Genomic DNA, 13510 nt, shown 5'->3' on the forward strand with positions numbered 1-13510 from the left:
TCTAGGTACATTTGGATATTTAATATTTTTCAGAGTATGCCAGATCTATTAAAAAATCTGCTATCTTCTTCCAGAGTATTGAATTCAAACAAGAATACAAAAATTAAATGCTATGGAATAAAATCTCTGCCCTCATTTCATTCTGTCAATAAAGGAAAATGATACCACCATGACAGTTTGCAGCAAAAGTGCTCTTAAACGCAGTAAAAAGCATGGACAAACTCAAAGGCTGCCATCATTCATAATTTGGCTCAATTCTTCCAAATACCTATAGGCATTTAACAAATACTTTTCCAACATACAGCATTTCTTTTCTATTTTACACTTCATTATATAGTTTGTGATTCAAAAATAATTATTTTAGAGAACTAGGAAAACGTAGCAATAAAAATAAGAAAAATCACATGTAATTGCACCCAAAGAAATCTTTGATGCATACTGGTTATATTATCTTAACCTAATTTTACAGGGGTTTTTCTCTTTACCACAAAATAGAAACTATATTAAAGATACAACTTTGAATCTTAAAATTGCCAAAAGCATTTCCCCATGTAACTACTATTCCAAAATACGATTTTACATGCCTCCTAATTTTCCATCAAGTTATAACATAATTTATTCAATAATTTTCTGTGTGTTACTTAAATTGCTTCCAATTCTTCATTATCATACACAACATTCATTGTACATTACTGATGAATTACTTTATAATGAAAAACGTTTAGTCTCACACAACAACCATCAAGATTTTTTTGATTACATATACATATTTTACTTCTGAGACTAGAAAGATCACAGCAAAATAATCTTTTATTTAAAAAGTAAATAAAACCTATGTTAGGTGACAAGGAAAGAAATTCAGGTTTTTTTCTTCTCTTAATTTACTGAGGTAAGTACAAACGTTTGACTCAGATTCATGTTGGCATGTCATTTTCAATCTTTAAAAACCATAATGGAACATGAATTTGAATTTATAATCCTCTCTTCAACACTGCTTAGCTTTAGTTTTGCTGTTCATTTCATCAAAATGCTTATGGAAAGATTTTATATATGAGGATTGCAAAGATTCAGGGTAACACACTGTTTTGAGAGTGACACCAGCAAAATCAAGGCACACTACAAAATACTCAGAAAATCTGATTCAGTTCTGTCTGACTCTGCCTCGTGATTTCGGACATGAATTCCTCATTGGAAGACCCCCATTAAAAAAATAATCCTTAAGACTTTTCCAGGGTTAACAACCTCTTACCCTCATTTTAATATGAAACACACAGAATAGAAATGGCACTATTGTTAATTCTGGCAATTTTCTTTGGGCATCTCTAGAGCCCACAGGGACCCACCTTTATTAAACACACTAGATATTTGGCAAATAGTTGAAGTATACATAACAGAATCTATAGACTTAACACATTTCTACAGTAAATACCACTATGGATAAAAACCAGACCATTTGACAGTACAGATTAGTAAGCATACATAAATGTATTTGTACGGCCACATTTTCAATAAAAATTGCTGAGTGCAGAGGACAGAGGCATAATCTGGATGAAACAGAATTGGATCTAAAAATCTCTTGGAAGGTAAATGCTCTATTAACGTGGTTTTCAAATGTCATTCTGATTTGGCAGCATGTGCTTTTTGTCCTGTGTTTTATTAGATTGCCAAAGCTATGCTGTTTTTTGTCCAATACCTCAACCACAGAAAAAAAATGTGCCCACTCCCAATTCCTTACTAATAATCCAATTATTTACAATTATTCCCATAGCACTTACATGATACTAGGCTAAATTTACACACTCTTTTTATTTATTTATTTATTTATTTTTCAGATAGTCCCAGCACTAGACAGGGAATGTGCCTAATTCAATGCTGGGGTAATGTCTGACTCATTCCTTCAACATAAATAACTATTCCTGATGCAACGAAAATATAGTATTAAAAATACTTCTGTTTGCAAATTGCTCTACAATCACTTCCTTATAAGACCACCATGAACTAGGGCAACAGGCCAAGCCTTTCCCAAATTAAAATACAATTTTAATTATTTTTAACTGGCTTACCCCAATATGGCTAGTTCATGGGAAATTTTGCATCTACATGTTCCCATTCTGAGTGGTGAGGCTCCAGGACTATTCCACAGTCCCCAAAGATTTAGCTTCAAGGCTTAGGATCTCACTAATGTGTATGTGTGGCTTCAGATCCTCAGCCCCTTCCCAGGTCCGCAGCTCAGAATGCTGTGACCCACTATGTTACTTCACTTTCAGTTGCAATCAGACTTCACCCTAAAGAAAATGCATCACGCACAGAGAAAGGATATTCTGTGGTACAATGAATTCTTGTCACTCCTGCCCAGTCACTAAACCACAAACTACAGGAAGGCACAAGGATATAATTTGGGGCAGTAGACTCCAATTATTTTAAATCCTTCTTTTCATAAAAATTACAAACAAAAGAATGAGCTATCAATTTCTCCATGACAGGGTCACAGCATGCTTCTTCCTTTCAGGTAGGCTGGCCTGGGACACATTAGACTCCTAACGTGTGGAATTTCAATACAACCTCCTGAGGAAAGAGTTCAGAGAACTTTCAGTCCAGAGAAAATTAAAGCAAAGAAGTTCCATGATCATCATTAGTCTCATAACTCCTCCCATTTCTTCTTCCTCTAATTATTCTTAACCTTAGGACATAACAAAATCACCTGGGGAAGTTTTTCAAAATACTAATGCCTGGGCCTCACCCCTGTCCTCCCATAGCCTCTCTCCTCATTCCCCCACCCCCACCCCCTAGAATCCAATTCAGTTGATGTGGCTTGAGTCTTGGGTATCCATCTGTCTTTTACAAAAGCCCCCCATTGTGATTTTGCCCTCTAGGGCTCTAAGTTGTCCCTCTCTCTCTCTTAACTTTATTGAGAAGTTCTTATGTTCCATAATTGGAGGCATCTGCAAGATGCCTTACCTGAAGGTCAGGTAAGCAGTCAGCTTAGAATCCTTAGAAATGTGAGTCCATGGACTAGGATCACTGCTACTCAATATAAACCAATTCCATAACATTCATTTCCATAATGTTGACTGATTATGAGGCATTTTACTATGTTCTTTATTAGTTATACTAACCACAAGCTCACTAAACCAAAACAGCAAATTAAAATTTAAGAAAGCTAACCACCCACTGCTCCACTGTTCTAATAGTCACGTGAATTCACGTTTCTAAGCTCTCCCTTCCCAGGGTTATAAAGCACATCTATATACATGACACCATTCCACTACCATGAATTCCCACTTCCAACTGCTCTGCCCAGTGCTAGACATGGTACCTGAGTAGAATGCCAGAGGGATTCTTCGCCCAGGTTCCAAACACACTGATCAAACTTAGCATCAGTGACACCAAAAGTTAACATTCAATTCCTCAAGAATTGCACGATCACAGGCCACCTTGAAATACTTTCATGACTCCTGATTTGATTAAATATAAAGTACTAAACATCATCTATGAAGTTTATGCCAAAAATAGTCAAACCTTAATCAAATTAAGCTTCTAGACCTAACCTATAGCGGAGAGGACATATGGGGTAGAAGAACAAGACAAATGACACCACAAGGAAATACTCAGAAAACCCAGAATGTGTGATTTTTAAAAGCAACTGTACTGAACTTTTCCAAAAATATAAGACATCTTCTCTTAAAAAAAAAAAAAAAAAAAAGATGGCAGAGGGATTATTTAGATTAAAAAGATACAATAACCAAAACTTAATTGGATTCTGTTTCAAAAAGAGACAACTGGGGAAATTTTATATGGGCTGTAAATTACATAATATCGTGGAATTATTGATCTCTTAGATATGGTCATGGTATTTTGGTTATCTATGAAGTGATGTGTCATGATGTATGCAACTGAATTTTCAAAAGATTCAGCAAAACAGACAACAAATATATATAAATATATACCTATTAATATATATACACAAATATATAATATATAACTACATTTACATATAATATACACAGACTAATATTTAATATATATCACATATAATACTAAAAATATGTATTTAAATATACATATACAAATAAGCACATAGAAAATATTATATATATAAAAGTAGAAAAATGTTAACAAATATTTAATGTAGGTGGGAAGTATATGGGTACACTTTACATCATTATTTCAACTTTAATTTAAGTTTGAAATGTTTAATAATAAAAATTCTGAGGGGTTAAGAATTCCTTCCTGGGCTACTTTTACTATGCAATATTGTTTCTTTTATTTTATCCAAGCTATGTTTTTTTAAATGACATAATAAATTTCAAATATACTTTCCAATCCATACATTTTTTACAAAATACTACATGCAAAATATGAGTATGAATGTGATCTCCATAATGTTATTTAAAGAATATTAACTTTTGAAAAAATTTACTAAGTTACATTATGCAAAATGTTTAACTTTCAGTAACTGTATCTGAGACAACAGCTTCACTGTAAACTAAAACATTTTAGAAATAGAGCATAAGAATAAAACACAAAGCTATTTCTGTTAACATTTCACTGACTTTTAACTTCTTTAATTCATAAAAGTATTACCATTATAAATTTAATATGATAAAAAAATTTAATATGATAAAATATAAATATCATTCAAAACTGCAGAAACAAGGTGATACACCTTTTAATTCTAAATGCAGACTCAGTGATTCACCAAATCTAGGCCATAGTTCTATGGAATCTGATTATGTGCAGCAGCAATTCAACTTCCAAATACTGTTATCACATTTTATTCTGTGCCATGATGAAGACAGTAAGCAATCTTGTTCAGGGAAGAGAAAATCTCATGTCTGAATAATCATTTACTTGACACTATTTGTTCCCTCATTGAACATCCTACAAGTCATTACTGATTTTCACTTTCCCTCAAAGTTATCTCCAAACTACCTTTACTAGAAAAAAAAAAAATGGGTGCCGGAGTGGAGAGAAGTCAAACTCTGGGTTAGGTGACATATTCACCATCAAGATAATAAAATTATAGGGATCCCTGGGTGGCGCAGCGGTTTGGCACCTGCCTTTGGCCCAGGGCGCGATCCTGGAGACCCGGGATCGAATCCCACGTCGGGCTCCCGGTGCATGGAGCCTGCTTCTCCCTCTGCCTGTGTGTCTCTGCCTCTCTCTCTTTCTCTCTGTGTGTGACTATCATAAATAAATAAAAAATGTTAAAAAAATAAAATAAAATAAAATTATAGGGCAGCCCAGGTGGCTTAGCGGTTTAGCGCTGCCTTCAGCCCAGAGCGTGATCCTGGAGACTGGGGATCGAGTCCCATGTCAGGTTCCCTGCATGGAGCCTGCTTCTCCCTCTGCCTGTGTCTCTGCCTCGCTCTCTCTGTGTGTCTCTCATGAATAAATAAATAAAAGCTTTAAAAAAAAAGATAATAAAATTATAGAGTGTCTTCATTTTTCATAGTCTGCAAATAGCATGTTAAAGAACCAGCTGGCTCTGACTTATGCACTTTTAAAATGGCTTGCATGAATGCCATGTTAAACCAAACTGCAGCTTCACCACAGAGCATCAGCTATTAAACAGCAAGACAAAAACAATAGTATTACATAACAATTTGATTTATTTATTCTTTTATATTTTCTTCAAAGCCACCAAGTATGAAACATTCCCCACATTCCAAGAGCAAGATTAATAACAAAAGAGTAAAGGGCCCTGTGATCAATGATATTACATATAAAATTCTCCAGGGTCAACATATTCTTAGATCAACTCACATATCTCAAAAGTGCCTTGTGATATTGCTTAATTTCCAAATACAAATTCTATAGAAATTCTATTTCTGAAGGATTCTAATGGAATGTTTATTGTTAAAATTGGAAAATTATCATTATAAATGAGATTTTCACATATAGAGAATAAAGGCCTGTGTTTGTAAAGGGGCAATAAAAATGAACCTATTGGTGTTACTTTGATGTAGGTTCCACTAATATGAGATAGCCAGAATAGCCAAACTCATAGAAACAGAGTAGAATGGTGGTTGCCAGGGGTAAGGGAAAGGAGGAATGGGGAGTTATTGGTTCATGGGTACAGTTTCAATTCAAGAAGGTAAGAAAGTTCTGGAGATGGATGGTGGTGATGGTTGCACACAATGTGAATGTATTCAATGCCACTGAACTACACCTCTAAAAATGACTAAAATGGTAATTTTGTTATATATATTTTACCACAATTTAAAAAAATCCCACTACATAAAATAAAATCAGACATTCTGACTTCAACGAGAAAGTTCAATGAGTAAACTTTACAGCTGTAAAATGTAATCAAGGATTTCTTCATTCAACAAATATTTATCAAGCTACTGTGAGCAGCAGGAGATAAAGTCCGTGACCACATGGAATTTACAGTCTGGCAGGGGAAGTAGTCAGCAAATAGGTGAATATGTTTAAAATCACTTTAGATTTGAGGCCGTGATTTAGTCTACAAATGAAATTAGCATGCTGCCATGACAGAATAATTGGGGGAACCTACCATGGAAGACTTCTTGGAGAAGGTGCTATTTATACTGAGGCCTGAAAGATGAGAGCAAACCAGCTGCGCATGGTGAGAGTAAGTGCTTCAGAGAACAGTGGCTCTAGCCTGAGAGGGCCTGGCTTCTCCAGTAATGAGAGATGGCTACAGTGACCAGAGCCCAGAGAGCAAAGAGAAAAGGACACACCATGAGGCTGGAACATTGGGCAGGAACTGGATTACACAGCACATTCCAGGCCATGGTAAAGAGCTTGGATTTGGCTCTAAGCTCAATAGGAAGCCATGGAAAACACAACAGGTTATTTTTAAAGTGCTGTATAGAGGGTTCAAGAGCAGAAATGGGAAGGCTTACAAGGAGGCTACTGGAGGATCAGAGGGAAGATGGAGGTGGCTAGGTGATGGCACAAAAGTAGAGAGCAACTGGGAAGGGGCAGGGGTCCCTGGGGGGTGAGAACCATTAGCGCTTAGAGGTGGTTTGCAGGTGAGGGGTGAGGGAAACTGAAAAGACAAGGATGACTTGTGGGTTTCTGGCTCCAGCAGCTGGATACATGGCTAGTCTCTTACCAAAATGGGGACTCTGACCAAAAATTAGTCTCTAACCAGCAATAAGCAATACAAAAGTTCTTCACACTTTCACAAGTACTAAGTATAGGACAGGTGATTTGAACTGATGAGGCTGGCCCTGCATAAAACAGTATTATTTGTACATCTTGATGCTATAAAACCTATGTATAATGAAATTAATCTGGGTCTATGCATTTTAGCTTTTTCACTATATTTCTTGCCCTTCCCTTCCTCTTTCTGAGCAAGCATGTAGTCATATCACATTCGCAAATTTATATATAAACTATACGGTTGAAATTCTTACTTCAAACGCGTTTAGCCAATTCTCTCAGAAACCCGAGTGTTAAGTACACATGGCTCAGACCAATAATATGTGATGGAATCCTGGCATGTGGGTGGGATTTCCTCCAGGGGAAATTCACTGCTGCTTCTATGAAATGACAGGGCAAGGGAATCCAAGACCACGAGCATTCTCACTGCCAGCCCAAAGCTCATTCTACCGGAAATTGATACATACCACACTCCAATGATATTATCAATTCTTAAAGATCTGATGAAAAACTTAAAGCGAGGACAAAAGTTCAGCTATTGAACCACAACTGAAAAATGACTCATATAAATATGGACTTTCTGTACTATCAAGACAGACAAATGGCAGTGAGAGAGCTTAGATACATTGGTTAAGAAGTGTTATTTCTAGAATTGGCTTTTTACCAAATATTAATTTGCTTATGGGTACGTGATTATATAGGTTAATCATCCCCTCCACCTTTATCCCTCTCATTGTGTATGACTCTCTCTCTCAACCTCTCTCTCATACACACACACACACATACACACACACACACATCACTGAACTATGATACTCTATTATCAAGCAGTTCTCAAGGTGACCTTCCTGTTCTCAGAATTTTTCTTTGGAAGAAAACGACTGATGAATGAAAACTTCCTGAGACTGTTTCCAGCTCAAGTCTGGCACTGAACTCAACTGAAGAAAGATAAGTTGGAAGAAAGTATAAGCATTACTTAGAACACGTGAGTGAACTGTACAGAAGACAGGCATGCAAGCTGAGGGAATGGGAGAGGCCACAGTTCCAAAACCCAATCAGATCATTTTTAATTAATCAACAAAAGAAGATTCCTAACAAAAATCTGTGCATGCTCAGATATCAAAACATGGCAGAAGACTGATTTTCTGAGAAACCAAAACTAAAAGGATTAGAACCTTAGAAGTGCATTTTTGCTGTTATTTGATGGTCATCCATTTGTAAGACCTACCACATGTGCTGAGAACATGTTACTAACTGGACAATCATGGCAGCTTCTGGCCTCTTGGCAGCTTCGCTGGTAACATACAGGTTTTGATGTTCTGGGGCATGTATGTTTTGTAGGTGACAACGGTTTTGCAGCATTGAATAGCTAGCAATTGCACAGTATGCATCATGCTGTTTGGAAGTGAAAATTATATTCCAGACATCCCAGGTAAGAGCTAAGTATGAATACTATGCTATAGGCATAGTAGCCAAATAGGTTAATCTAGTTGTAGCTAAGTTTCACCTCATGCAGCCAGTGGAAAGACGGCTCAGAAATTTCCATTCTCTAGAACTGGAAAGAAAATCTCACATTGCTCCTGAGACTATAAGGTCTACAACTATTAAATCGGGTACTGTCTGAACACTAAAGGGGCACTGTGTCACTCTGTTCTTTCTTACCACTTACTAAAGATTTACATCAGCTTGGCCAGACATTGGGTTTCATCTGAGGCAGCTAGTTAGATACGTGTGGAAAGTGCATATGGTCAGAAAATAATAAGAGACAGCATTAAAAGTGGTTTAACATGCCCCAAGAGGCAAGCTGAACACCACAATTTTCTCCAACTGTGGAAGAAAAAACAACTTGAGCCTGATTTTGGCTCTCTGGATGTATGAACAGGTCTATATTGTATTCCCTTGGATATTTACGAAGCATGTTAACAATAATTAAAACTGAATTTCCAAACCTTTAAGGGTAAAAGTTAGGAATATAATATCAATGACCTTGGAGAGTGTTATAATTCAATCTACATCACATTCACCATCCTGGGATTTAACTACTGATATTCAAAACTCACAACTCCTGCATGGAACAAGTATTCTTAGCTCTTATACTCATGCAAACATCCTCTACTCAAATGTATGTTCCATTTTCTGCAATAGTTTTATGGCTAAAAGGTAGCACCTTGGGTTATCAGCATTCAAATTTCTCTAGTCCATAATTCTTACCTTGACAATCACAGTTAACTGGGACCCAGGAGGTCCCAGAGTGCCCAGAAACTGCACATAGATCATGTGTACCAGTCTGACAGAGCTGGACAGTGAAGTGACCCTACTCACTAAGTGCCTGATCCAAGTGGAGGCAATCACGTGTTCTCTTCAAGAAACTTGGAAGTGGGATTGGGAAGTATTGGTCTTCATCTTTGCAGGTGGCAGGAACCTCAGGTGATGTTACCTCTGGAATTCTAGGCCAGTATGTATTTAAAGAAGCACAGAGCAAGTTATTTGCATGGAGGAAGGACAATGTCTGTGGAGAGGACCAAGGACAGAGACCATATGGCCTCAGGGAGAGGCCAAGAGAGCTGTGGATTCCTGCTTCCAGCCCTCGATAAAGCTCTGGTGCACTGCTGCCCTCGAATTCCTGGGACACCTCAGGAATAAATCTCCCTTTCTGCTTCAACTAGAGTTACTTGTAAACAACCGGATCTGGTTGGTGTGCATTTATACCTTTTTGGAGGAAGAGAGTCCACAGTTTTCATCAGATTCTTAAGAGTATTTGTGGCTCGAAAAAAGCATAAACTTCTGCACCACTTAATAAGACTGTGGCACTACTTAGGTAACTTGTCAAGACTAACCAGAAAGAGTTTTATAAAATATGTAACTTTCCATTCTCAAAGAAAAGTGAAAACATAAAACCCTTCCCAGTAACACATGCCCAAACAAACACCACTTTAGCAGCTACCCTCTTATCTCAATTGTAACTCAAGAGGGGCCACATGAGAACAAATAAATTTGCAGAAAAGTTATCACATTCATATATAAGTCAGTAGCTAATTCCTGGTAATACACAAGGTTCTAGTTGATTTACCCCAAATGGCAGCAGGCATTTATTGATGCTTTTACCTTGTCTATTTAAGCAGAATACACCATAGGGATAGAATTGAAAAGCAGTAGGCCTAAAAAGTCAAGAGACTTGCTTTTCAGTCTCAGCTTAGCAACTAATTTTCTGAGCATCTCGAATCAGACACTCCTCCTGTCTGATGGACTTTAAGTGGACAAGCCATGAACCATTCAGATGCCCTGGTGGCCTCTCAGCTGGTCTGAGCCAGGACATAACAGTCCTGGGAGAGAAGGTCATTTTCATCACCCAACAAAGGCAGTGTAAGTAGAAACATACGTAGATAGAAGCTCATTTTTCTACCAGACTTGTCCTCTCACCCTTCTTATTTTGGTATCTAGGCATCATCATAGCCCAGATCACCTAGTCCACAAACTTGGGAGGGGGTGTTACAAAAGTCCTCACGTCCCATACTTAGCCATCCCTGCAAACCCTGTAAAATTTAACACCCTGACAGCTTCTTAATCTGCCCCTCCTCTAACACCAACCATCTCTGCTTTTCTCTGGTTCCTACTCAACTTCATCTCTTGCCATTCCCGTTGGTGCAGTCCCTATTGTGACCCCGAGGGGATTGTATCTCCTCAACTCATGTCTCTTCTCCTTGGAATGCCCTTCCCCCCCTATTTTTCCAACAAATTCCTCCTCTGAAAGTCTTACCCTGACCATTCTCTTCTTTCTTCCTCTGTGGCACTAATGAAACTCCACCATAATCACGATTTATATGATTGTTTTTCATCAGACTGTAAGCCTTAAGGATAAATATTTTATCCCATTAAACTTTGTATTCCCAGGGCCTAGACTAGTTTGTGGGACCATAATAAGTTCTCAAGTATTTATGAATGAATGAACATGAAAAATTACATATCTCCCAAGTTAATCTAAACCCATAATCTTGTGCATTACACATTCCCTTTGGCCAAGCCATAATTAACTACTTGTGATTCCCTGAATCTATCCCATCTGACTTGAATCCTCAAACTATGATGATCAGTGTGGCAGTGAGTAGTTACCCTTGAGTCAGTTTCTTCTGCTCCCCGGGGTTGCCTCCCAAGGTAGGTAGTATGAGTAGTGCAGGAAAGCATGTATATAAAATACTTACCAGAGTTCCTAGTTCTTCCATTCCCTTTCCCCTACAAATACCATGATTACAGATTACTGAGTTACTCTGACAATCTTAAAAATAGACGATGGCCCTGACCAACAGACCACAGGACGTGTACCTTTTAATCCATTCAGCAGGGCTGATAGATTTGTTCTGGATCTGCTCTACTCTCTTGCTTGGACTTCTCTTGTGAATGATAGTTGGGATTTGCAAAATAGAGCAAAAGTAAAAGCTGACATGAAGATCAAGTCAAGGAACCTGAAAGGCACAGGTGGACAGCTGACTTGCCCACTCTCCATCCCTTTCTCCTTACCCACCCTCCAGCTACTGGTAGACAGGTGCCCAGGTCTGTCAAAAAGGTGCAGGTGGACGTGTACAAGATGGAGAGTCATGGAAAGCTTTTCGTTTTCTGATAAAATGAGACACAGTAATCTGGATCACCTTCCTTGTCCTTTATCCTTTTGTCCTTCTAGAAAGATGTGATGCCTGGAAGTCCTCAGCCAACCTACAATCATGGGGACAAAAGCCCAAGAGCTAAGGATGACTAAAGCATTAACAAAGAAGGGCCAGTGGTCCTTGATGGCATTTTTGATACCTACAAATTAATTTGTAACATGAGAAAAATTAATCCCTACTTGTTTAAGTCTCTGTGGTAGTTTTCTATTACTTCATCCAAACTCCCTCCCAACTGAGACACTAAGTACATGGATTTTGTTATCATTTGGCACATGTATCAGTGAATGATCTAAGAGTAAGATATTACATTTCTGAAATTTTTACATAGCATGTATTTTTAAAATTGAGAGCAAAAAGATTAAGCAAAGCAGATCAAGTACATTCAAATAAATTTCACCTAAATTCAGAGGAGAATTCCAGATATTATTCTTTCATGAACTCATATTCTAAACATCAACTTAATTTTCCTTCCTGGCAACTGGTTAAGGTGTCTAACATTGGGACACGATTAGCCTCTGCCAACTTGCCTTAACACTCTGCTTTTAATGCATACGCATTGTTAAATTAACTAAGATAGAAAGAATCATATGCATCAACACTACTGCCACTTCTCATTTGTGAAACACATTCCATTTTTTTAAAATTAGGTCACCAATTTGTTTCTCTATTTTCTTAACAGTTATTTTTTTAATGTGATCTGTCCCATATACTGCCCTTCACTGAAAATAAAGACCATTACCCTCTCCCTCAGGTTTCTAATTGTTATGTGTATTTGATTTGTTACCATAACAATCATAAAAATATACACAAATACAGGGGACATCTGGAACTAATGGAATCCTGGAGCTATTGCCAAACAGTGGCAATTTCAAACTATGTGTCAATAAGAATGTACTGAAAAGCAAAGAAATATGTAAATGCTGAGGAGGCCAATGGGTAGGGAGAGACTGGAAGGCCCCTGAAAGGTGTCACTGCATTTGCATCAAGATGAGGAATTATTCAATCTTCACATAGTATAGCAGCGTTGATCCCCTATGCAGAGACAGATGGTCCCTACAACCAATAAAAACAAAGTCTCAGCCTTCTAATCTGTTTTGGCTCAAAGAAGGGGAAGAAAAAGGATGGTAAATGAACTTTATCACACTTTGCTTTCCATTCCCTGCCCCTAACGCTTGGGTGAAAAGAGATGGGTTTTTATTTGTTTGTTTTAAATCCCAGATGTTGTTGTTAATGTGAAAAAGAAAAGATTCATCCAGACCTTGGAAAGTCTTCTGATGACAAGTCTGATTTGAGAGAAGTGCTTAGCCCCTTAATACAGGAAATTCCATAATTATGAGCTGGTTGTGCTTCAAAAGTCAACGTATAAGATGAGCACTGGAATCTCTCATTTTAGAACCGGAAAAAAGCTTATAGATGGAGGAAAGAAAGCAGACATTGATTACAGCATTGTTCTGACTACTTTCACATGCTGGCTCACCTAATTCTCATAGCAATTCTGAGGGAGACTCCCCCATCCTATTTTACAGAAGAGGAAATGGAGGCTCAAAGTAAAGACACTTGCCCAAGGCCATACATAGGCTAAGTGGCCGAATGGAAATTCTGATTTTGGGGTTTTTGATTCTAAAATCTGTGCTTTCCCCTTACTACTTTGCCTTCCTCAAAGAGATCATACAATTTATACAAGAGTAAACTAAAACTCAGAGAAGTGATGTGATCTT

At 37.6% G+C, this 13510-nt stretch overlaps 1 protein-coding gene across 3 annotated transcripts in view; it reads right to left on the reverse strand.

Moving 5' to 3' along the window:
* Positions 1–13510, reverse strand: part of FBN1 (fibrillin 1) — a 222963-nt gene that overhangs the window by 124306 nt on the left and 85147 nt on the right. The window lies entirely within an intron of this gene.

Source organism: Canis lupus, chromosome 32 (assembly GCF_048164855.1).
Source record: "Canis lupus baileyi chromosome 32, mCanLup2.hap1, whole genome shotgun sequence".
NCBI lineage: Eukaryota > Metazoa > Chordata > Mammalia > Carnivora > Canidae > Canis > Canis lupus.